The following is a 23180-nucleotide window of genomic DNA, read 5'->3' on the forward strand; positions in this document are numbered from 1 at the left end:
TAGACACAAAATTGTCAACAAAATTTTAGCTGCATCTAAAAACACCAAAAATGAAAAGACATTGAAACCACACTGGCCATGAGATCTTGGTCACAACTATTTAACAATGTACTACAAAGGCAGTCACGGACAATGCATAAATGAATGTGTGTGGCTGTGTTCCAATAAAACTTTATTTATGGACACTAAAACCAAATTTTACACAATCCTTACATTTTACAAAGTGTTATTGGTTATTTCAAGCTTTTTTCCAACCACTTGAAAATATAAAACCCATTCCCATCTCATGGGCCATACAGAAATGGATGGCAGGCTAGATTTAGTCCATAGGATATATTTTGCCAATCTCTGGTATGAAGCAACCAGAACTCACACACTGCTGGTGAAAACTGAAATAGTACAATGGCTTTGGAAACAATTTGACAGTTTCTCTGAAAGTTGAACATTCACCTACTATATGATTCAGCCATCTCACTCAGGTATTTATCCAAGAGGAAAGGAAGCATATAACCTCTTAAAGCCTGCTGCTATCGCTAAGTTGCTTCAGTCGTGTCCAACTCTGTGTGACCCCATAGACGGCAGCCCACCAGGCTCCCCCGTCTCTGGGATTCTCCAGGCAAGAACACTGGAGTGAGTTGCCATTTCCTTCTCCAATGCATGAAAGTGAAAAGTGAAAGTGAAGTCGCTCAGTTGTGTCCGACTCTTCGCGACCCCATGGACTGAGGCCTACCAGGCTCCTCCGTCCATGGGATTTTCCAGGCAAGAGTACTGGAGTGGGGTGCCATTGCCTTCTCCGTCTTAAAGCCTAGTGCAGGAATATTCACAGCAGCTTTATCTGCAGTAGTCCCACGCTTGAAACAACTTAAATTTCCATCAGCTGATGAATGGGTAAACAAAGTATGGCATATCCTTCAATGAAATCTCAGCTGTAACAAGGAACAAACTATCAAAGTACACTACAACATAGACTGCATCTTAAAATAATCATGCTGAATGAAAGAAGCTAGTTAAAGAAGAGTACGTGCAGTATGATTTCATTTACATTAAACTCTACATAACGCAAACTTATGTACAACAAGAGAAAACAGTAGTTTCCTGGGGGAGAGCTGCACAGCTGAGAGAAGCCTGGATTATGAAGGGCTATGAGGAAACTTTTGCAAGTGTTAGAAATCTTCACTGTGTTGACTGTGATGATGGAATCAATAAACATATATTAAATTCATCAACTTGTATACTTTAAACATGTAAATTGAATTTTATGTCAACTATACCTTAATAACATTATAAAATATGAACCTATATTGGAAAATAATTTTGTAAACTTTACATTCCACTCTACATTTAAAATAATCATTGCCCCTCTAGGACAACTGCTTTTTAAAACTTCCTTCTAATTATAAACAGTGGCCTTTAATTTCTTTAACACGGCACCAAGGTTTAGCAAGCAAACGGGAAATATACTTGCAGAGTCAAACATATAGTAGGCAATTACGATTTTTTGAATTGCGGAAGGAATGTGTTACAAGAGACATATACATGCTGTTTAAGCATTTACATTCTGGACTGTTTATAAAACAAGTCATCTAAGGAAATAAGAGACTAGGATGAATGGGTTCTCTTTCTTTCCAGTTTGATTTCCTTTGCTTTTCAATTTTGATTTTTCTCAAGTCTCAAGATTTCCAATGAGAAAAGGTAAGTTTGTTGTAAATTATGCCAACTGGTGGGTTGAGAGTGAACAAACTAAGTTGTACCACTAAAAATCCTATGTGCCAAGTGAGAACTTCAATATAATCTATCCTAACTCCTTTATTTTGTAGATCAGAAAAGTGAGGAACAGAAAGGTAAAGTGACATTGTTTAACACATTTTAATATTTTCTGTTACACACCAATCAGGTATCAGCCAAGGTACCATGGGCAAGCAGTAGTAGATAAGCTTATTTATATTAACAAGAAAAATATATAATCATATAAAAGTTCTTAATGATCAGTGAATTATTATCATAGTCAGTTCCTTTTCTTTATGTATTAAAATTGCTAATATATGCACATATGAAATGTTGCTTATATAGCAATTTTTATACAATAGATTGGTGTATATTTCCTAATATGTTCCATTTTAAATAATTTGATACATGCAAAAAAATTTTTTTTTAATTGTTGGACACATATGAATTAACACATAGGCCCTGAAATCAGTAACAATGGTTTCAGCTTTAGGTATGACCTCATCCTGAAAAATACGATCAGCTTGAAGAGATCATGCAGTGTTTTCTATTATATGTATGATCCAATTTAAATTCAGCATTGATTAAATGGTTGAAATAAGTTTAATATCATTGCTTTCATTTATGTGGGTGAGCCCCAAATGGAAACTCTGAAGCCCAAATTGATTTAGAAAGCCCTATTATTCTCACGTCTTTTTCCCCTTGTAAAACGTCTTACCCAGCATGGTGTTATTTCACAAACAAAAGCTTTGCAAGGTTATCTTTTTTGTCTGATTTGTAGGGTAGCTCCCTTGTCTCCTAGGCCTGCATTACACATTCTGAATAGGACCCTGTGAACATAATTAAGGGTCACACATATGGTATAAAGAGTAGGGGATGAAGAATTAATTTCTCAGTTTTCCTTCCCTGGGCTACAGATTGGTTTCAAGTTACTATTCAATTCAGTAACAGAGAGCTCAGAGGAAAAGACCAAACCGCTACAGCTGCTCTACATTATAAAGCGAGAGAGAGAGAGAGAGAGAGGGAGGAAAAGATTAGATTTTATTTGCATACAAAACGAACATCCACAGTCTGTACACTGTTTGGGAATAGCTCCACATTTTAGGTTAGGTAGGTTTTTTAATGTTCTTTATCTTTTCCTCCAAAGTTCTACTCAGTTCATGAAAATTATTAAAACTCAAAAAGTACCCTTCTGGGTCTCATTCATGCAAATTGTGGACCATTCTTAAGGAGGTGATATCACCAGAAAACTACACTCTGAGGGTGGTTATTAGTGACATGAAAGAATTTGGGGAACAGGATTAAACCATGTCTATACTGAGCTACTATCAAATATCTTGACCCCAAAATGTGGTTTTACTGTGATGTAACTGACATCTACTGAGAAGATGAAAATTAAAATGCTTCTGTAGACAAGAAAACATGAAAATGGGTGCATCTATCTACTAATTGAGAACATCACAGGCATTGATACTGGGGAGACTTGCTGCTGCTGCTAAGTCGCTTCAGTCATGTCTGACTCTGTGCGACCCCATAGTCGGAAGCCCACCAGGCTCCCCCATCCCTGGGATTCTCCAGGCAAGAACACTGGAGTGGGTTGCCATTTCCTGGGACTTGCTAACATATTTAATAGACATTAATCACTTCATCATACAGAAAAGGGAACCTTGGAATTTCTCATATTTGTCATCTTGTTCTTATCCATGGTTGATTGGTTAGGTCTCCAGGAAGTCAAATAAAAATTAGACTAGCCATTTCTGCATGACTAAACTCATGGGTTGGTGCAAACATATTTGCAACATTTCAATAGCAAATCAATGATAACCCTTTAACTTGTAAAACTCCTTGCTTAACATTTGGATCTATTAGCTGCACAACTTTAGTTGAAATTTTATAGGTTCTGTTTTAGGAAAGGTTTTACATTCCTGCCTTTCTCCCTAATTATCAATTGATTCAAGTCTGATTTTGTTCCCTCCTTTTTACAGTGTACTCAGTTCCTCTCATGTTGTCCCAAATGAGGTTCCACAGGAATCCAAGCAACATCTTTTCCTTTTTTGCATCCTCCCAACAACTTTTATGCTGTCTTTATCCTTATCTACTTGCTCAAGAAAAGAAACTGAGGATGTACGTCTGTTTTCTTCCTCCTCAATAGAAGAAATAATATTTGGAAATAAAAAGAAGCCATAATAGTTCTGTAATGGTGGAAGGTGAGGGGAGGAGTAGAAATAAGGATTAAAAAAGAACCACAAGTGAAACACAAGTTTTATTGAAAGAAAGAGAGTCTAGAGGAACTGGATCAATGAAGAAAAAGCAGAGAGAAAGCTTCAGGAAAGACAACTGACATACAAGTGGGTCATCCTTGTACTCTGAAAAGGCTCCAGCAACTCAAAACAACACATTTACAACAACAATTTACTGTGGGTGAATAATTATTCTTTAAATTAAAAATATGAGGACAGCCTTTTTTTGTTTTTGAAAATCTAATGAAGAGACAAAATAATCAAATGGGAAAAGCAGCAAGAAGTGTCTAACTTAAAAGATAACTGAGGAAATTCCCCAGAATGAAGTTTAGAAGAGAATATGTCCAAAAAAAAAAAAAATTGAGATTCTTGAGTGATATATAGAAGAAGTTCAGGATTTAAAGAAGGGCAGGGGGAAGGAAGAGGAAAAAGCAATAAAATCATACAAATACAAAATAATTTCCCTGAGCTGAAGAACAGTAATTAGCAGCCCTTCTGATTGAACCAAACCACCAAGAATCAAGAAAAATGCACCTTAAAGATCCACATTTGCACAGATCTTGGTGAAATATCAGCATTTAAAGATACAGAGGAGGCAAAGGACACAGGTTCCCTACTAAGTACTGAGAATTACGGCACCATCAGACTCTTCATCAGCAATCTGGGATGCTAGAAAACAACAGAACAGTCTTCATAGTGTTAAAGGAAAAACTCAACTGAAATGTGCTTAGGTTTCAAATCATTTTGTAATTATAATAAGGAGAGAAAGGAAAACCCCTTATTTTTCTTTTAGACAATAGATCACAAATACGAAAAAGATGAAAGTGGTAGTCCTTGGTAGTGTCCGATTCTTTGAGACCCCATGGACTTATCCCGCCAGACTCCTATGTCCATGGAATTCTCCAGGCAAGAACACTGAAATGGGTTGCCATCCCCTTTTACAGGGGATCTTCTGGACCCAAGGACTGAACCCAGATCTCCTGCATTGCAGGTGGATTCTTTACTGTCTGAGCCCCTTTTTTAGATCCTTTGTTTTTCAAACTATATCAGGTTAATCTTCCTTCTCCTCACTCCTCCCCCCAAATTTATTCAATCCCATGTCCTACTTCCTCAGGGCTGCCTAAATCTTGTTGGCTAACATGAGTAGCAATAAGTACATTAGTAGGAATCAAATAAACAAGCTGAAAGGTAATAGAATTCTAGCTAAAATGAAGTCAACAACCAATATGAAGGCAAAATAAAGACATTTTAAGCATGCATGGACTCCTAAATTGTACAACCTCTCAAGACAACACTCCAAAGCAACAGAAGAATAATATAAGGAAAAGGGCGATATGATACAAAAGAAACAAAGGCAGCAAATTATGAGCTCGACAAAAACAAGAGAACAGAAAGGACATTAGAAAGAAATGCATTGAAACTTTGCACACAAATCCTTTTCATTTGAGCAGAGATTCAACATAAGAATCATATTTTTGGGAGAATGGCATTGAAACATGTAAAATATCATGTATGAAATGAGTTGCCAGTCCAGGTTCGATGCACGATACTGCATGCTTGGGGCTGGTGCACTGGGACTACCCAGAGGGATGGAATGGGGAGGGAGGAGGGAGGAGGGTTCAGGATGGGGAACACATGTATACCTGTGGCGGATTCATTTTGATATTTGGCAAATCTAATACAGTTATGTAAAGTTTAAAAATAAAATAAAATTAAAAAAAAAAAGAATAAAAAAAAAAAAGAATCATATTCCTTTCTCTATAAGTTCAGTCATACAACATAGATCTAGAGTGAATAACATGTATATGACAAACTAGAAAGAATGCTTTATTCTGTTTAAGCTATTAGACAACCTATGAATAAAATGAGAACTGTCTATAAGTCAGAATATAAATTTTACATGACTTGACAATGAAACAATAACAATACAGTTAACAAAAATCAGGGTTACAATGCTCAAATCTTCATACTTCTAGGAACTGTCTGAAGTTTGTCAAGAAATAAAAGTTGAAATAATCGCTACCAGAAATGTTAATTGTGTTTACCTATGGAGAATGTGAGAAACGCTTTTACTCTTTATTTTAATTTTAGACACTTTATTGTTTGACTATGTGCTGCTGCTGCTGCTAAGTCACTTCAGTTGTGTCCGACTCTGTGCGATCCCATAGACGGCAGCCCACCAGGCTCCCCGTCCCTGGGATTCTCCAGGCAAGAACACTGGAGTGGGTTACCATTTCCTTCTCCAATGCATGAAAGTGAAAAGTGAAAGTGAAGTCACTCAGTCAAGCCCGACTCTTAGCGACCCCATGGACTTCAGCCTTCCAGGCTCCTCCAACCATGGGGTTTTCCAGGCAAGAGTACTGGAGTGGGGTGTCATCGCCTTCTCTGTTGACTATGTGCAGGTACCCAGAATGACAAATACAGTGTTGTTTCCCATTCTCTCGGGAAGGCTTAACATTTTGATGGGAAGTAAGGGCAGAAATAAACACATCAGTGCACATTAGCATGGATCAAAAAAACAAGCTTAGCAAAGTATGCTTGAGTCAAATGATGGTTATTTCTGGGTTAAGGGTATAGATTAAATTTGGGTCTGACAGTTCAGGCGGGCATGTAGATTAATGGATGACCATTCTGAGAGTGTGGAGAAGGAAATGGCACCCCACTCCAGTACTCTTGCCTGGAAAATCCCATGGATGGATAAGCCTGGTAGGCTGCAGTCCATCGGGTCGCTGAGGGTCGGACAGGACTGAGCGACTTCACTTTCACTTTTTCTTTCGTGCATTGGAGGAGGAAATGGCAACCCACTCCGGTGTTATTGCCTGGAGAATCCCAGGGACGGGGGAGCCTGGTGGGCTGCCGTCTATGGGGTCACACAGAGTCGGACATGACTGAAGCAACTTAGCAGCAGCAGCATTCTGAGAGTGGAAGTGAATCAGGGTCTGTTCTGGGAGACTGATGTGGATTTTGGCCACGAGGTAATGACTCCTGGACCCCCATGTAATCCAAATATGCTGGAACCAGCCAAGGATGTCATAAATTAACCCACTTCATGAAAACGGCCACTGAAGGACTCCTGGTTTCTTGAAGTCAAGATCTCTCCTTAAGGTTGCACATCAGGCTAAAGTCAAACTAGTTCCTACTGAGCCCAGGGAAATGGCTCACTCAGCGTGAAAAAAGTACAACCCAGCAGGCTTCCTGCCTTCAAGTGTTTTTCTCTGACTAAAGCAACATGCAATGGAAAGGGAATAGCAACCAAAAATAAATAGTTCAAGCAAATGTCTTTTGCAGATAAATTACCTGGAGAGCCAGGCTGATTTTCATGGCTACTCTCCTCTCAACCCTGTTATTTCTTGTCTTCACCCAAACCTATGGGATAGGAATCTATCTTGCAGGGTTCATGCTTTGTTTATCATCCATTCATCTGAACAATTTCATGAGAAAGTCTAAATCCTTGAGGGGATTTTTCCCTGCTTGTTTTTATGGACTTTGGCCTTTCAGTATTTTAAAAGTCATTTTTTTGTTTCCAAATACCACTGCCACTTCTACTCCCTTCTGCTTTTTTCCACTTCCTCTTCCCGTGAGCAGTTTTTTGTTTTTGTTTTTTTTTCTTTTTTGTGCTTGAGGAATTAAGTTCTGACTCTCTCACCTCTTTACTCCAGTTAGCTTCCCCCTGCTGGTCCCAACTGCTAATCGGACCATTTCTCTGCACTAAATTACAGAATTATCCTGAGGCAATAAAACTTCAACGTGAATGTTTCTGTGCAGTTCAAAGTATTTTAGGCACTAGGTGAATGCCTAGTGAGAGTTCATCCCAAAATGTACACAGCAGTATTCTTTGGGGTTTAATTTAAGCTATGAAAGCAAAAGATAAAGAAGTATTACTTCACCAACATGTGTTCCCCTCCTTTGCTTGGTGTTTATCATTGCTTCAAGGTCATCCTCAGACACTGGCAGCATCAGACATATTCTACAGCCTCCTCTATTAACAAACAGCCCTTATGAGTCCCTCTCCTTAGCTTTGCAGGGTCCGTTAACCTTCTGTGAGTGAAAAACACTAGACAGCCTTGTCTCCTCTTTCCACTGTCTCTCAGATTTGCTCCTGAACCTCTGCTGAATTCTATTTGAATAATTCATCCAACTCAATTTTTACTGAGTGACTAATGTACTAATTAAAAGAGGAGTCATTTTAAGGTTGGATTGGGTGCTCATTACTAAACATAACTATAAAATATTCATATTATATTTGAGATTTGGGGGAGTCGGGTATGTGGAAAGGACATATATAAGCATGTTAATACCTTTTCAGAAACCATGAGCTGAATCACCGTTTTTCTGATTCTGGGAGTGTTGATGTTATAAATCCTTGGGCTCTGCCATTTCTTGCTGGGTAAAAATGCATTTAGGTAATGGATGATACAATTTAAAACAAAAGGATCCAAAAACTGCACCTCTGCCTGAATCGCTCAAGTGTCTAAAGAGCAAGTGGATCCAGTAAACAGGGCTATCTTGATTCCAGGAAGACCTCTTCATCTTTAAAGCCATGTCTTGAATGTATCAACGCATCTCTGCATTTTATTGTGCCTTTATATGCAATCACAGAAATAAGGCCACTCCTGTTTGACAAGGAAATCAGATTATAGTGACAATTGTTTAAGGTCCTATGTGACACTGTACAGGCAAATGTAGAGAATGTCCCCTAAAAGTCATAGTCTAAAAGCTCTGCAAAGCGTATTTGAAATCTTTAGTAAGTGACATTCCAATACCCTGACTTCTCAGATAGTTTTGATTAGACTTCCTATCTAGAAGTATAGTAGAACCTTGATTAATGGAAATGCTTGAAGAATGGGATGTTCTGGTTAATTTAATTCTGTGATGAAACAGACACCTCTTTCTATTTCACTCTTTATTACTGAAAATCTTTCTCAAATACAGTATTCCTCTTTCCTTAATACCATAGGGATCAGATATGCATTTTTCTTTGATCACTGAAAATTATGGAATTATCATTGTGAACACCTCAGATCATCATAAATTCTAATACACAAAGTTAACTTTGTAGTACATATGTTGCAAGTTATAGATTTCATAATGTCTCTACAAGATTATTAATCTGGCTTTCCACCTACTTTTCCTTGTGCACACTCAGTTGCTTCAGTCGCATCTGACTCTGCAACCTGATAGGCTGTAGGCCATCAGGCTCTTCTGTCCATGGGATTCTTCAGGCAAGAATACTGGGGATGGGTTGCCATGCCCTCCTCCAGGGGATCTTCCTGACACAGGGATCAAACCCACATCTGCCTGTATCTCCTCACTGCAGGTAGATTCTTTACCCACTGAGCCACCTGGGAAGCCCATTATTTCTTAGAGGGTATTTTATATAAATAATTTGATTGGATTATCTACTTGATCAAGATTTACTGTGTAATAGTCTCATAAATTAGTAATGGACTCATTCTCTCCTGATAAGCCGGTCCTTGGGAGCCGATTATTACTTAAGGAGGTTCACAGGATGCCTTGAACATTGTAGTTATTTGGCATTAAATGGAGACACAATCTAAGTGTTTTAAAATGATGGGAATAAACATATTAATATGCAGATAGAGCCTCTACAAAGTGGCTATAACATGGTTAAATGTTCAAATATCTCATGACTGTAACTGAGAGTAAAGGATAGAAGGATATTGTTTTATAATACGATAGTGCTGCTGCTAAGTCACTTCAGTCATGTCCGACTCTGTGCGACCCCATAGACGGCAGCCCACCAGGCTCCCCTGTCCCTGGGATTCTTCAGGCAAGAACACTGGAGTGGGTTGCCATTTCCTTCTCCAATACGATAGTACCTCATGGGAAATACCAGAACATCTAGAATTTTTTGCAAAAGGCTTTTTTTTTTTCTTTTTGAAGATTAGTATTAACATGGAATATGCTAATCTCTTCCACAAAGCCAGAAAGTGAAAGTGTCAGTCTCTCAGTCATGTTCAACTCTTTGCAACCCCATGGATTGTAGCTCGCCAGGCTCCTCTGTCCTTGGGATTCTACAGGCAAAAATACTGGAGTGGGTAGATATTCCTTTCTCCAGCAGATCTTTCCAGCCCAGGGACTGAATCCAGGTCTCCTGAATTACAAGCAGATTCTTTACCATCTGAGCCACCAGGGAAGCCCATGCCACAAACCCAAAGGGCTCTATAACTCCTCCCACCAAGATTGGAAATTAGAGAAATACCCTCATATAGTGCTGAACTAAACTAGACAAGTAATAGTCAAATTAAGATGCTTACATTTGAAGGAAGGGATTTTTACAGGGAAGGCAAACTTCCTTGGAAATAAAAAGAAAAAAGAAATAATTCTGAACTCAGTATAAACTTGGAGGAATTCCAAACAGAGAAACTGAGAGTTTTAATGTGAATATTATTAAAAAGTTCTGCCAACTGTAAGAAAGGAAGAATGTAGAGTTCTAAAGAATAGCATGGAGAGATAATAAAGGCTTCCTCAATGATCAATGTAAAGAAATAGAGGAAAACAATAGAATGGGAAAGACTAGAGATCTCTTAAAGAAAATTAGAGCTACTGAGGAAACATTTAATGCAAAGATGAGCAAAATAAAGGACAGAAATGGTATGGACCTAACAGAAGCAGAAGATATTAAGAAGAGGTGGCAAGAATACACAGAAGAACTATACAAAAAAGATCTTCATGGCCTAGATAACCAAGATCTTGTGATCACTCACCTAGAGCCAGACATTCTGGAATGTAAAGTCAAGTGGGCTTTAGGAAGCATCACTATGAACAAAGCTAGTGGAGGTGATGGAATTCCAGTTGAGCTATTTCAAATCCTGAAAGATGATGCTGTGAAAGTACTGCACTCAATATGTCAGCAAATTTGGAAAACTCAGCAGTGACCACAGGACTGGAAAAGTCCAATTTTTTTTCCAATCCAAAGAAAGGCAATGCCAAAGAATGTTCAAACTACCATACAATTGCACTCATCTCACTCGCTAGCAAAATAATGCTCTCAAAGTTCTCTGAGCCAGGCTTCAACAGTATGTGAACCGTGAACTTCCAGATGTTCAAGCTGGATTTAGAAAAGGCAGAGGAACTAGAGATCAAATTGCCAACATTTGTTGGATCATAGAAAAAGCAAGAGAGTTCCGGAAAAACATTTACTTCTACTTTATTGACTATGACAAAGCCTTTGACTGTGTAGATCACAACAAACTGTGGAAAATTCTTCAAGAGATGGGAATACCAGACAACCTGACCTGCCTCCTGAGAAATCTGTATGCAGGTCAAGAAGCAACAGTTATAACTGGACATGGAACAACCAATTGGTTACAAATTGGGAAAGAAGTACATCAAAACTGTATATTGTCACCCTGCTTATTTAACTTATATGCAGAGTACATCATGAGAAATGCCGGGCTGGATGAAGCAGAAGCTGGAATCAAGATTACCGGGAGAAATATCAATTACCTCAGATATGCAGATGACACCACCCTTTTGGCAAAAAGTGAAGAAGAACTAAAGAACCTCTTGATGAAAGTGAAAGAGGAGAGTGAAAATGTTGGCTTAAAGTTCAACATTCAGAAAACTAAGATCATGGCATCCAGTCCCATCACTTCATGGCAAATAGATGGGGAAACAGTGGAAACAGTGACAGGCTTTATTTTGGGGGGCTCCAAAATCACGGCAGATGGTGACTGCAGCCATGAAATTAAAAGACACTTGCTCCTTGGAAGAAAAGCTATGACCAACTTAGACAGCATATTAAAAAGCAGAGACATTACTTTGCCAACAAAGGTCTGTCTAGTCAAAGCTATGATTTTTTTCAGTAGTCATGTATGGCTGTGAGAGTTGGACTAGAGAAAAGAAAGAAAGCTGAGTCCCTAAGAATCAATGCTTTTGAATTGTGGTGTTGGAGAAGACTCTAAAGAGTCCCTTGGACTGCACAGAGATCCAACCAGTCAATCCTAAAGGAAATCAATCCTGAATGTTCATTGGAAGGACTGATGTTAAAGCTGAAACTCCAATACTTGGTCACCTGCTGTGAAGAACTGACTCATTGGAAAAGACCCTGATGCTGGGAAAGATGAAGATGGGAGGACAGGGGGCAACAGAGGATGAGATGGTTGGATGGCATCACTAACTTGATGGACATGAGTTTGAGCAAGCTCTGGGAGTTGGTGATGGACAGGGAAGCCTGGCATGCTACAGTCCATGGGGTTGCAAAGAGTCATATATGACTGAGTGACTGAACTGAACTGAAGAACTATAAAAAGTGAAATCGCAAAAATAGAAGAGATTAAGTGATACAGAACAGGGAAATATAGCACCGTAAAACCATGACAGTGAGAATAAAGTGAAGCTCTGAGAGCAGATTCGTCACCCTTGGTCACAACTACTTAGGTAGATTCTACTGATCTCCTTGTGGTGATCCTTTGGAAGGTCATATGGTGGAGTGAGAGGCTAAGTCTTAGGTTCTGGTCTATGTTTAGGCCCTTTCTAATCAGTAGATGTTAAGCAAGTTATTTAACCCCAGTTTCCCATAATGACCTTAATTAAGTTACCTTTTTTACTGAATGGAAGATTCTTTAAATTTTACGATGCTTTACAATGTCACTTATTTCTTGATATTGTTGTTTCAGGATGAACTAAGAGATGTACAATGCAATCATGTATGAAGTGTTCAAAGCCTATTATCCATGGGACTGCTGCAACTTCTGCTATAATTATGGCTAAATATTTAAACAAATTACATAATGACCATGGAGGAGAACATGGCTTTCTCTGCCTGTAAGAGAAAGGAATGCTTCACATAAGAGGTAACCTTCAAGCTGGGTCCTGAGAAATGAATAGGAGTCGCTTAGGCATGTCCAACTCTTTGCAATCCCATAGACTATAGTCTACCAGGCTCCTCTGGACATCACTGAATGGTTAACAGTCTCACTTTTAGGTCATTCACTAGGAGACTTATTTATGCATTGGAATTGTTTGTATCCAGGGAAGAATACTGGAGTGGGTTGCTATGCTCTCCTCCAAGGGAGCTTCCCAATCCAGGGATAAAACCCAGGCCTCCTGGGAAGCCCAGATTGAAAAAATATAGAGATTATTTCAGGGAATGGGAAAGAAGAGGGAGTATATGTGAAAACATGCACACACACATGTACACACATATATAAGTTAAAAAGAATAAGGAACAGGGTCAGAAAAGATATTATCCTAGGGACTTGCACACAGGGATGCACAAGAAACTTTACAAGGAAGCTTCAGTTCAGTTGCTCAGTCATGTCCGACTCTTTGTGACCCCACGGAATGAGGCATGCCAGGCTTCCCTGTCCATCACCAACTCCCGGAGTTTACTCAAACTCATGTCCATCGAGTCAGCGATGCCATACAACCATCTCAACCTTTGTCATCCCCTTCTCCTCCCACTGTCTATCTTTCCCAGCATCACAGTCTTTTCCAATGAGGCAGTTGTTTGCATCAGGTGGCCAAAGTATTGGAGTTTCAGCTTCAGCATCTGTCCTTCCAATGAACTTTCAGGACTGATTTCCTTTAGGATTGACTGACTGAATCTCCTTGCTATCCAAGGGACTCTCAAGAATCTTCTCCAACACCACAGTTCAAAAGCATTGATTCTTGGGGACTCAATTTTCTTTATAGTCCAACTCTCACATCCATACATGACTACTGGAAATACCATAGCCTTGACTAGACAGACCTTTGTTGGCAAAGTAATGTCTCTGCTTTTGAATATGCTGTCTAGGTTGGTCGTAACTTTCCTGTCAAGGAGTAAGCGTCTTTTAATTTCATGGCTGCAGTCACCATCTGCCGTGATTTTGGAGCCCCCCAAAATAAATTTTGTCACTGTTTCCACTTTTTCCCCATCTATTTTCCATGAAGTGATGGGACCAGATGCCATGATCTTAGTTTTCTAAATGTTGAGTTTTAAGCCAACTTTTTCACTCTCCTCTTTCGCTTTCATCAAGAGGCTCTTAGTTCTTCTTCACTTTCTTCCATAAGGGTGGTGTCATCTGCATGTCTGAGATTATTGATATTTCTCCTGGCAATCTTGACTCCAGCTTGTGCTTCATCCAGCCTGGTATTATTTAAGATGTACTCTGCATAGAAGTTAAATAAGCAGGGTGACAATATACAGTCTTGATGTACACCTTTCCCAATTTGGAACCAGTCTGTTGTTCCATGTATGGTTCTAACTGTTGCTTCGTGACCTGCATACAGATTTCTCAGGAGGCAGGTCAGGTTGTCTGGTATTCCCATCTCTTTCAGAATTTTCCACAGTTTGTTGCAATCCACACAGTCAAATGCTTTGACATAGTCAATGAAGCAGATGTTTTTCTGGAACTCTCTTGCTTTTTCTATGATCCAACAGATGTTGGCAATTCGATCTGTAGTTCCTCTGCCTTTTCTAAATCCAGCTTGAATATCTGGAAGTTCATGGTTCACATGCTGTTGAAGCCTGGCTCAGAGAACTTTGAGATCATTACTTTACTAGCAAGTAAGATGAGTGCAATTGTATGGTAGTTTGAACATTCTTGGGCATTGCCTTTCTTTGGGATTGGAATGAAAACTGACCTTTTCCAGTCAAAGAAGCTTAACAGAAATTATTTCATTTGATTTTCTTGGTAGACTTGATTAGGTTAGCAGTTTTTACAAATGCCAGAATTCTGTCTCTGAAAAAAATTTCCCAAGGACAAAATATTTAAAAACTATTATCTGATGTATGATCCCAGCCATACAAAGGTCCCTGTGTATCAAGGACTAGTTTGTTTGGATTTGCAGAAATGGCATGTTTAGATCTAGAGTCAAGTGAGAGTTCTCTCCTGAGTAGTAAGTTATGGTTAAAGTCAGAGATTTGTCCTAGTTCAGTTGAGAACACTGAGGGCATATGAAACAGAGAGCCCTAAAGAGCACCAACTCTTGATGGGTGAAAAGTTAGTTCAACGTCAGGACCTCAACACCAAAAGTTTAAAGCTAAATGAAACTGGATTATAAACAAAATCACTGGGTGATTAGGAAAACAGGAGTCTGGGGTATTAACATCAAACACAAGCCAGGATCCGCAGGACTTGCTTTTGTGGACTGGAACATATGTGGTGTACAAAATAGCCAGGCTCATTTAGATTTCCAAGGAAAAAACTGAAATACTTTAATAGGAGCCTACAATTCCAATGCATAAATAAGTCTTCTAGTGAATGACTTAAAAGTGAAAGTGTTAGCCATTCAGTGGTGTCCGACTTTTTTCAATCCAATGGCAATAACCCACCAGGCTCCTCTGTCTACAGGGTTATCCCAATAAGAATACTGGAGTGGGTTGCTATTCCTTTCTCCAGGGGATATTTCTGACCCAGGGATTGAACCCAGGTCTCCTGCATTGCAGGCTGATTCTTTACCATCTGAGCCACCAGGGAAGCCCATGAATGACTTAATAAACTTCAAATTTTAAGAATCATCTAGAACACTTCAAAGGAATTTTAACTATCATCCAATTCAGCCCTGACATTTTACAAATAAGAAAGCCCATTGGTCAACAAGTCATGTAACAGGAAATCTACAAGAAAACCCCAGGCCTCCTTTTCCAATTGCGCTACTATAGAGCATTGGATTAGGAATCATGGGTTACAGTATTTTTTTTCTGCCTAGATTCTGCCAGGGTGCTCTACTTGCAAATACATCCTCTCCCTTTCCCATTGCTACCCCCATATTTCTAAGAAATACAGGAAGGTGAGAATCAAAATGAAGATGCAGAAACTCTAGCAAACAGAAAGACCAAGAGACTTGGTTAGAAGCATTTAGGAATGGTCATGATCTAGAACCAGCTCTTCCCTATCTAGGTCCATGCTACTTACCTCAGTCCTACACATTCTTTCCTCAGATGACCACAGTTGCTAAAATTGCTAATATCTTCAGTTTAGCAACTAAAATTCTAACCTTGGCTTTCCTATGTGCCCTGGCCAAGGGCATTGTTAAATAATGCTCTTTATCAGCCTAATTGATAAAACTATTATGAATATCTTCACTAATTAAGGATGAAGAAATTTATTGTATACAGTAATTCATTTATAAGATATGGTTGTCTCAGTTTTCTTTCTGCTAGTACTTCTGTTGGTATTTTAAGAAGACCAGAGCAGATTTAAAATTTATTTGAAGAATGAGGTGTGCAAATATGAAGTGTAAATACAAATGTATTTTACCATCTTATATTAAATTCAATGAAGAAAAATTGCTATTTGGAATAAAGAGAGAGATGCATCAATTAAACATAGGAAAGCTACCAGTTATGTAGAAAGAACTTAATAAAGCTAGTGAAGGGGACTCAAAAAAAAAAAAAAAAAAGGCATTTTACAGATACTGCAGTGAGAAAAGAAGTAGCAGAGAGAAAATAGGTCCACTAATAAATGAGGAGCATGAAATTAATGATGAGTCTAAAATGGTAGAGATAATGAACTCATTTGTAAAATCGGTCCTTAACAAGAAAAATGAAGATAGGAAGTTTGAACAATTAAGAAGTAATGAAAACCTTGCAAAAATAGCTGTTGACAAAGAAACAGGAAAGAAAAGGCCAATTCTATTTTGGGCTGGATCAAAAGAATTATGTCATGGCAGTGAGGGAAGAGGGCTTTTATTATGTCAGTGATGACGTATCTAAAATCTTATTATAAGTTTGTGGCCATATTGATCAGTTTCAGTCTTACATAGAAGACAAGATGTAAAGAGACAAGAACTATGGAGTTACCACTCATCAGGCTTGTGCTCAAGTAGAAGAAACTAGATACACCATGTCTAAAAGGATGATAAGTGAAAGGCTTTTTTTGTGCTGTTTCTACCCTCCAAGAAGTATGGGTAGATATGGTGCACGTGTAAACAGCTGAAAGTACATTTTGCATATATAAAATGTACTATCATTTTCTCTTGAATTAAAGTGGTAGAAGTTGAAGAAATGTTAATTAACCATCTCAAATAGGGCAGCAGAAAGCAAGATAGGCTGATATCACTATAAATCACCTTGTCTGCCCAGTAAATCTCTGCTTTCTACTTATTGTGGGCATGTAGAAGCTATGCTGCTGCTGCTGCTAAGTCACTTCAGTCGTGTCCGACTCTTTGCGACCCCATAGACAGCAGCCCACTAGGCTCCTCTGTCCCTGGGATTCTCCAGGCAAGAATACTGGAGTGAGTTGCCATTTCATTCTCCAATGCATGAAAGTGAAAAGTGAAAGTGAAGTCGCTTAGTTGTGCCCGACTCTTAGCGACCCCATGGACTGCAGCCTACCAGGCTCCTCCGTCCATGGGATTTTCCAGGCAAGAGTACTGGAGTGGGGTGCCATTGCCTTCTCTGGTAGAAGCTATACGACTATGAAAAATACACAAAGAAATACTTTGATATTAAGAAATACTCGATACTTGCAGCATCAAAGCTTAACTGCCTCCTTCTTATCCTCCTCACAGATTCAATCAGGTGCTAGTTATGTTTAAAAAAAAGATTACACTACTTTTTCCATCTCTTTATCAAACTTTACTCATGTGGCTGAAGTGTCCCATTAAAAGAACAACAGAAGGATTGCAGGATCTGATGGAGCCAGGACACAATATATAGAATGGCCTTTCTCCTTCCTCCCACCAGAAAATTTTGGACCACTGCTTTTATTCAATGGAAAGACACAGTAGATAATATCATCAAGGTCAACGAAACAAAATATATGCTATATAGAAATTAAATGCATTAGCAACTTTTAACTGATTGACTCAACAAGTATTTAAATATATACAAGGGAAGATCTGCAAAGGGGTGGATGGGATTTGAACTAAGATATGCCTGACAAGGTGAGACCCAGGTGGTGCTAGTGGTAAAGAACCCACATGCCAATGCAGGAGACACAGAGATGTGGTTCGATCCCTGGACTGGAAAGATCCCCTGGAGGAGGACAGGGCAACCCACCAGTACTCTTGCCTGGAGAATCTCATGGACAGAGGAGCCTGGCAGTCTATGGTTCACAGGGTTGCAGAGAGTCAGACATGACTGAAGCAACTTAGCACATGATTGACAAGAATTTAGCCTTTCTGAGGTCTGGGGAAAGGACTTTCTAGGCAGAGGAAACAGAAAGTAGGAACAGCAAAGGCTTTAAGGCAGGGATGAATATGATGAGTCTGAGAACTTTTAAGAAGGCCCGTGTAGTTGGATCATGTTAAGAGAGAGAGGAGCAAGCTCCAAGGTTATGTGAGAGGTAGGCAGGTACCCTGTTAAGCAGAACCTTATATTGTGCTGTGCTGTGCTAACTCACTCAGTTGTGTCTGACTTTTTGCGACCACGTGGACTGTAGCCTGCCAGGCTCCTCTGTCCATGGGATTCTCCAGGCAAGAATACTGGAGTGGGTTGCCATGCCCTCCTCCAGGGGATCTTCCCAACCCAAGGATCAAACCCTGGTCTCCCATGTTGCAGGAGGATTCTTTACTGTCTGAGTCACCAGGGAAGCCCAAGAATACTAGAACGGGTAGCCTATTCCTTCTCCAGATCATCCTGACCCAGGAATCAAACTGGGGTCTCCTGCAATGCAGGTGGATTCTTTACCAGTGAGCTACCCGAGAAGCCCAGGAGAACCTTAGACACCATGACTAAAAATTTAGATGATAGGCTGAACTTGGTGGAAGCTACTGGAGCATTTTAAAGTGGATCACAATGATGTTATTTACAGTTTTGATCTCATTCTAATAAATAAGGATGGTTGCCTTGTAACTTGAGGGTAAAAAATGAATATGACATCCTAGATTATTAACAGAATTGAAAGACATACCAAAATTAACAACTTCAGTTACAAAATTAGGAATCATTGCATGTTAGAGAAACCCAAACCCTCTGAGCATCCCACGACATCAAAGTGGTTAAAAGAAGCTGTTGATAGGGGGCGTGGGTTTATTAATACAAAGTTTAGACTCTTTACTGGAGTGGTAAATAAGCAACCGGGAGCAGGTGAAGGCATGGACGGGTTTCTAAAGAAAAGAGCAGAGAGAATCCGCATGTCAATTCAGGAGACATAAGAGACCTGGGTCCAATCCCTGAGTCAGGGAGACCCTGGAGGAGGACATGGCAATCCACTCCAGTATTCTTGCCTGGAAAATCCCATGGACAGAGGAGCCTGGTGGGCTACAGTCCATGGAGTCACAAAGAGCTGGACATGACATTATCTAATATAATATGAATCATCCTCCAAAAAGAACTGATATACACACACAGACACAAACACACACAAATATATATTTGTATTTCCATTCCCAATCACCAGAATCCTTCATCTGTAAAAAAGCCTAACAGAAAAATAAATGTTTGGCTATTCTAAGTAATTCTCAGGGTAATTCTTACGTACAGTCTGAGAAGAATCAGTGTTCTGAGAAAGTAAAAGGAGGCCTGGAGTGACAAAGTGAGAAAAGAAGTTTGACTTCTATTGAGCGTGGATTTCAGACCAGATTCACCAGTGTCAAAATTATCTTTTCAGGACGATCTTACCAGAGATCCCTGAGGAATCATGAGGAACATAACACCATCAGGCAGAAGAGATATGAACACAGTGAGAATCAAACTGGCCGAACTGCTAAAACAGGGCATGTAGAAAAAAGTTACTAATGAAAGAGGTTAAAAAGAGAATTGGAAACAGAAAGGCCAGGCAATTTAAAATGAGAGAATTACAGAGACACTAAAGGAGAGAGGAGAGAACAATGAGGAAGAAAGAAAAGGGGCAGAGAACAGAAGGGAAAAAAAGTACAGAATATCCTTTCCAGGATAGAAGAGAAAACACACCTCTTTGGGTTCTGCTGCTCTTGAATTCAGCTTCAAAAGAAACATTCCAAGACCAATACATGTTTCTGCAGTTACTGCGTTAAAAGGATGTTGCCACATGTATTCAAAATGATCTGACTATAAAGCCACCACACCCTCAAAGGAAAGGAGTATTCAGTGCTCACACAGATTTTGCTCTTTTAAGAAACAGTAATCAGTCTGTGTATGTAATTTGGAGAGTGGTGTAAATTTGGATAGGGCTTGTTTATAATGGGGCACTAATGTGGGAGTATTGTGCTAATGAAAGAGTCAAGAGGGAGGCAGAGGCTGCTCTTTAATAGACAGTTTGTAATAGCAGTAATTGTAGACTCAGCAATTTTGCTTAACAATTGCTCCATCCGCTGGTTTGTGAAGGCCTGTTACATTTTTCTATGGCATCTTTTTAATCATGGTGCATGGTGGTGAATTGGCCTAGGTTTTAGGTGGGGGATGGATTCATGGAGTAGTTATTTCTTTTTATGGGTAGGATGTCTCAGGAAAACAGGTGCCCTAGGTGATGCCAAATGTCACTCTGCAGCTCAGTCACGGTACAGGGTAATTGCCTCTGTAAATGAGAGGCAGTGGGGAGATGGTAACCCCGGGGGTTGCATTATTAAGGCAGCTTCTGCACACTTGGGAATCATTGTTTCTTACTCGGTGCCCTGCCCTGGGCCAGGAGTCTGGAGCCTTGATCTTGAAGAAAATTGAATGAGATGAAAGTTGGGATTCAGTAAAGGTAGGCAGTGCAGCATAAAAGAAAAAAAAGTGCAGAACTAGGGTTATAAATACTCATGTTGGAATTCCAGCTCAGCTATTGACTAGCTGTTACTTCATGTGAATAATTTAAACTTTCTGAGCTTTAGCAATAAGAATAATCAAATCTAGTGTTTAAAATTAAATAAATTAATATGTAAAGTGCTCTGTTACAGGGCCTATCTCATAGGACCAAGGTATTGTTATTATTTTTACTATCAGCATTTCAGAAGAACATTTTAAATGTTTTCCATTTAAAATCAGGAGGTATACGTACAAAGGTATAAGACTCTAAAAAACCTGAAGTTGAAAGAAAAGAGTATGTTGTCAATGATAGAATGTATATAGAGATTTTACACGATAGAATGTCTACAGAGATTTTAAAAGCCTAAAATATTACTATGTACTGTTGACCCTAACATGGATTTGAACTGCATGGGTCCACTTACATGTGTATTTTTCCAGTAGTAAATACCACAGCACTATACAATCTTTGGTTGATTAAATGCATGGATGAAGACCACCAAATGTTAAGTTATAGGAAGATTTTTGATTGCCGGGAAGAGAGGAGAGTAGGGGGCCATAACTAACTCCATATTGTTCAGTGGTCACTGGTACAGGTTTCTTTCACTATTCAAAAGTAGAGTGTTCCTAGGAAAACTTTTGTAAGCTGAAATGGCATAAAGCAAGGAAACAATTACCTCAGGACACATCTTGCTAAGGAATACACAGACTAAATCAAGATGAAGACGGATGCTCACAGACACAGTTCAAAACTATGGCAGCTTCATGCTGAGATACTGAGTATAGATCCCAGGGAAGGAGCTTGGCAGCACCATTCTGCCTGAGTGAGCGAAAGTCGCTCAGTCTTTCGCTCACTCTTTCAGACTCTTTGTGACTCCACGGACTATATAGTCCATGGAATTCTCCAGACCAGAATACTGGAGTGGGTAGCCTTTTCCTTCTCCAGGGGATCTTCCCAACCCAGAGATCGAACCCAGGTCTCCCACATTGCAGGTGGATTCTTCACCAGCTGAGCCACAAGGGAAGCTCAGAGTGTGCTGCCTCTATAAATACTCACTGCAAAACCATCAATGAACACTATTTTCACATTTTATCTTTTTTTTCCTAAAAGTAAAAAAAAAAAATTTACTTTTTCCTAAAAGTAAAAGCCCTCTTCAACTTCATTTGATTAGCAAAAACAAATATCAAAGTAGGCCTTCTGTAAAAGCCAAGTAACGTAAAGCAAATTTCTGAAAAGTGGGGGATATCTGTATTTCTTACAGATTAGAGAAATAAATGAGAAAGATAAATTCCACATTCAGGATAGTGGTTTTCTCTGCAGGAAGATGAAAGAAAGGGTGGGAAGGAATGTAAATGACAGGGGAGAAGTACAGATAACGCAGCGCAGCTTTAACAGGTGGCGCTGGTGGTAAAGAACCCGCCTGCCAATGCAGGAGACATAAGGAACACAGGTTCAATCCCTGGCTCAGGAAGATCCCCTGAAAGAGGGCATGGCAACCTACTCCAGTATTCATGCCTGGAGAATCCCATGGACAGAGAAGCCTGGTGGGCTACAGTCCATAGGGTTGCAAAGAGTCAAACATGACCGAAGCAACTTAGCAAGCACAAAATGTTTCAGTTCCTGGGTTGCATTGTAGGAACATGAGTATATAATTATTTATTTTATCTCTATCTCTTCATAGGTCTGGTAAGTTTTAAATTATTTAATTGTTCACTTCTGTCTACTCTATATTATAGGAAATTCAAAGTCATTAAATACATAGGAACACTATCCTTGAGCATTTACATCGTTGTTGCTGTGCAGTCACTCACTCGTGTCTGACTCTGACCCCATGGACTACAGCACGCCAGGCTTTCCTATTCTTCACCATCTCCTGGAGCTTGCTCAAACTCATGCCCATTGAGTTGGTGAAGCCATCCAACCATCTTGTCCTCTGTTGTCCCCTTCTCCTCCTGCCTTCAATCTTTCCCAGCATCAGGTAAAAAATACTGTAACAGATACTTCTGTGTACACTGTCTTACAGAAACTACAAACATCAACACATTTAAGCAAACTAGTGTGGTAGAAAAAAAAAAAAAATCTAGCTCTAAGTTAAGGTAGGCTCAAAACTTGCCTTTGGTGACTTGAGCCCTGTGATTTAGACAATGTCCTTGGCCTTGATGTTTAGTTTCTTAATCTATAAAACCAGAATAACAATACTTACTTCACAGGGCTTGTGATGATTCAATAAAACAACACATTGACCTTATATACAGAAGGCTCTCAACTAACATAAGCTTAACTAGTACCTTCCCCAGAGAAAGCCACAGTGACGCTATGAAGCTCTGCTATCGTCCATACTGGGTAAATGTGAATTTCTATTTGTTTAAATATAATTTGAGGCAGCAATATACTATTTTTTAAAATCATCAGAGCAGAGGTCCCATGTCACCTAAAAGCCTGGAAGGAGAGTTAGATGTGGGGACTGGAGAATAAGTCAGAGGACTATTACTAATGTCATTTAGGAAGAATTAAGTCGATTACTATTTTGCTGATGAGATATCCATGTTCTATCAACAACAGAGTCAGGAGTAGAGATACACTGAATCCAAGTAAATGTAACAGATAAAAT

The sequence above is a fragment of the Bubalus kerabau genome, chromosome 19, assembly GCF_029407905.1.
Source record: "Bubalus kerabau isolate K-KA32 ecotype Philippines breed swamp buffalo chromosome 19, PCC_UOA_SB_1v2, whole genome shotgun sequence".
Classification (NCBI taxonomy): Eukaryota; Metazoa; Chordata; class Mammalia; order Artiodactyla; family Bovidae; genus Bubalus; species Bubalus kerabau.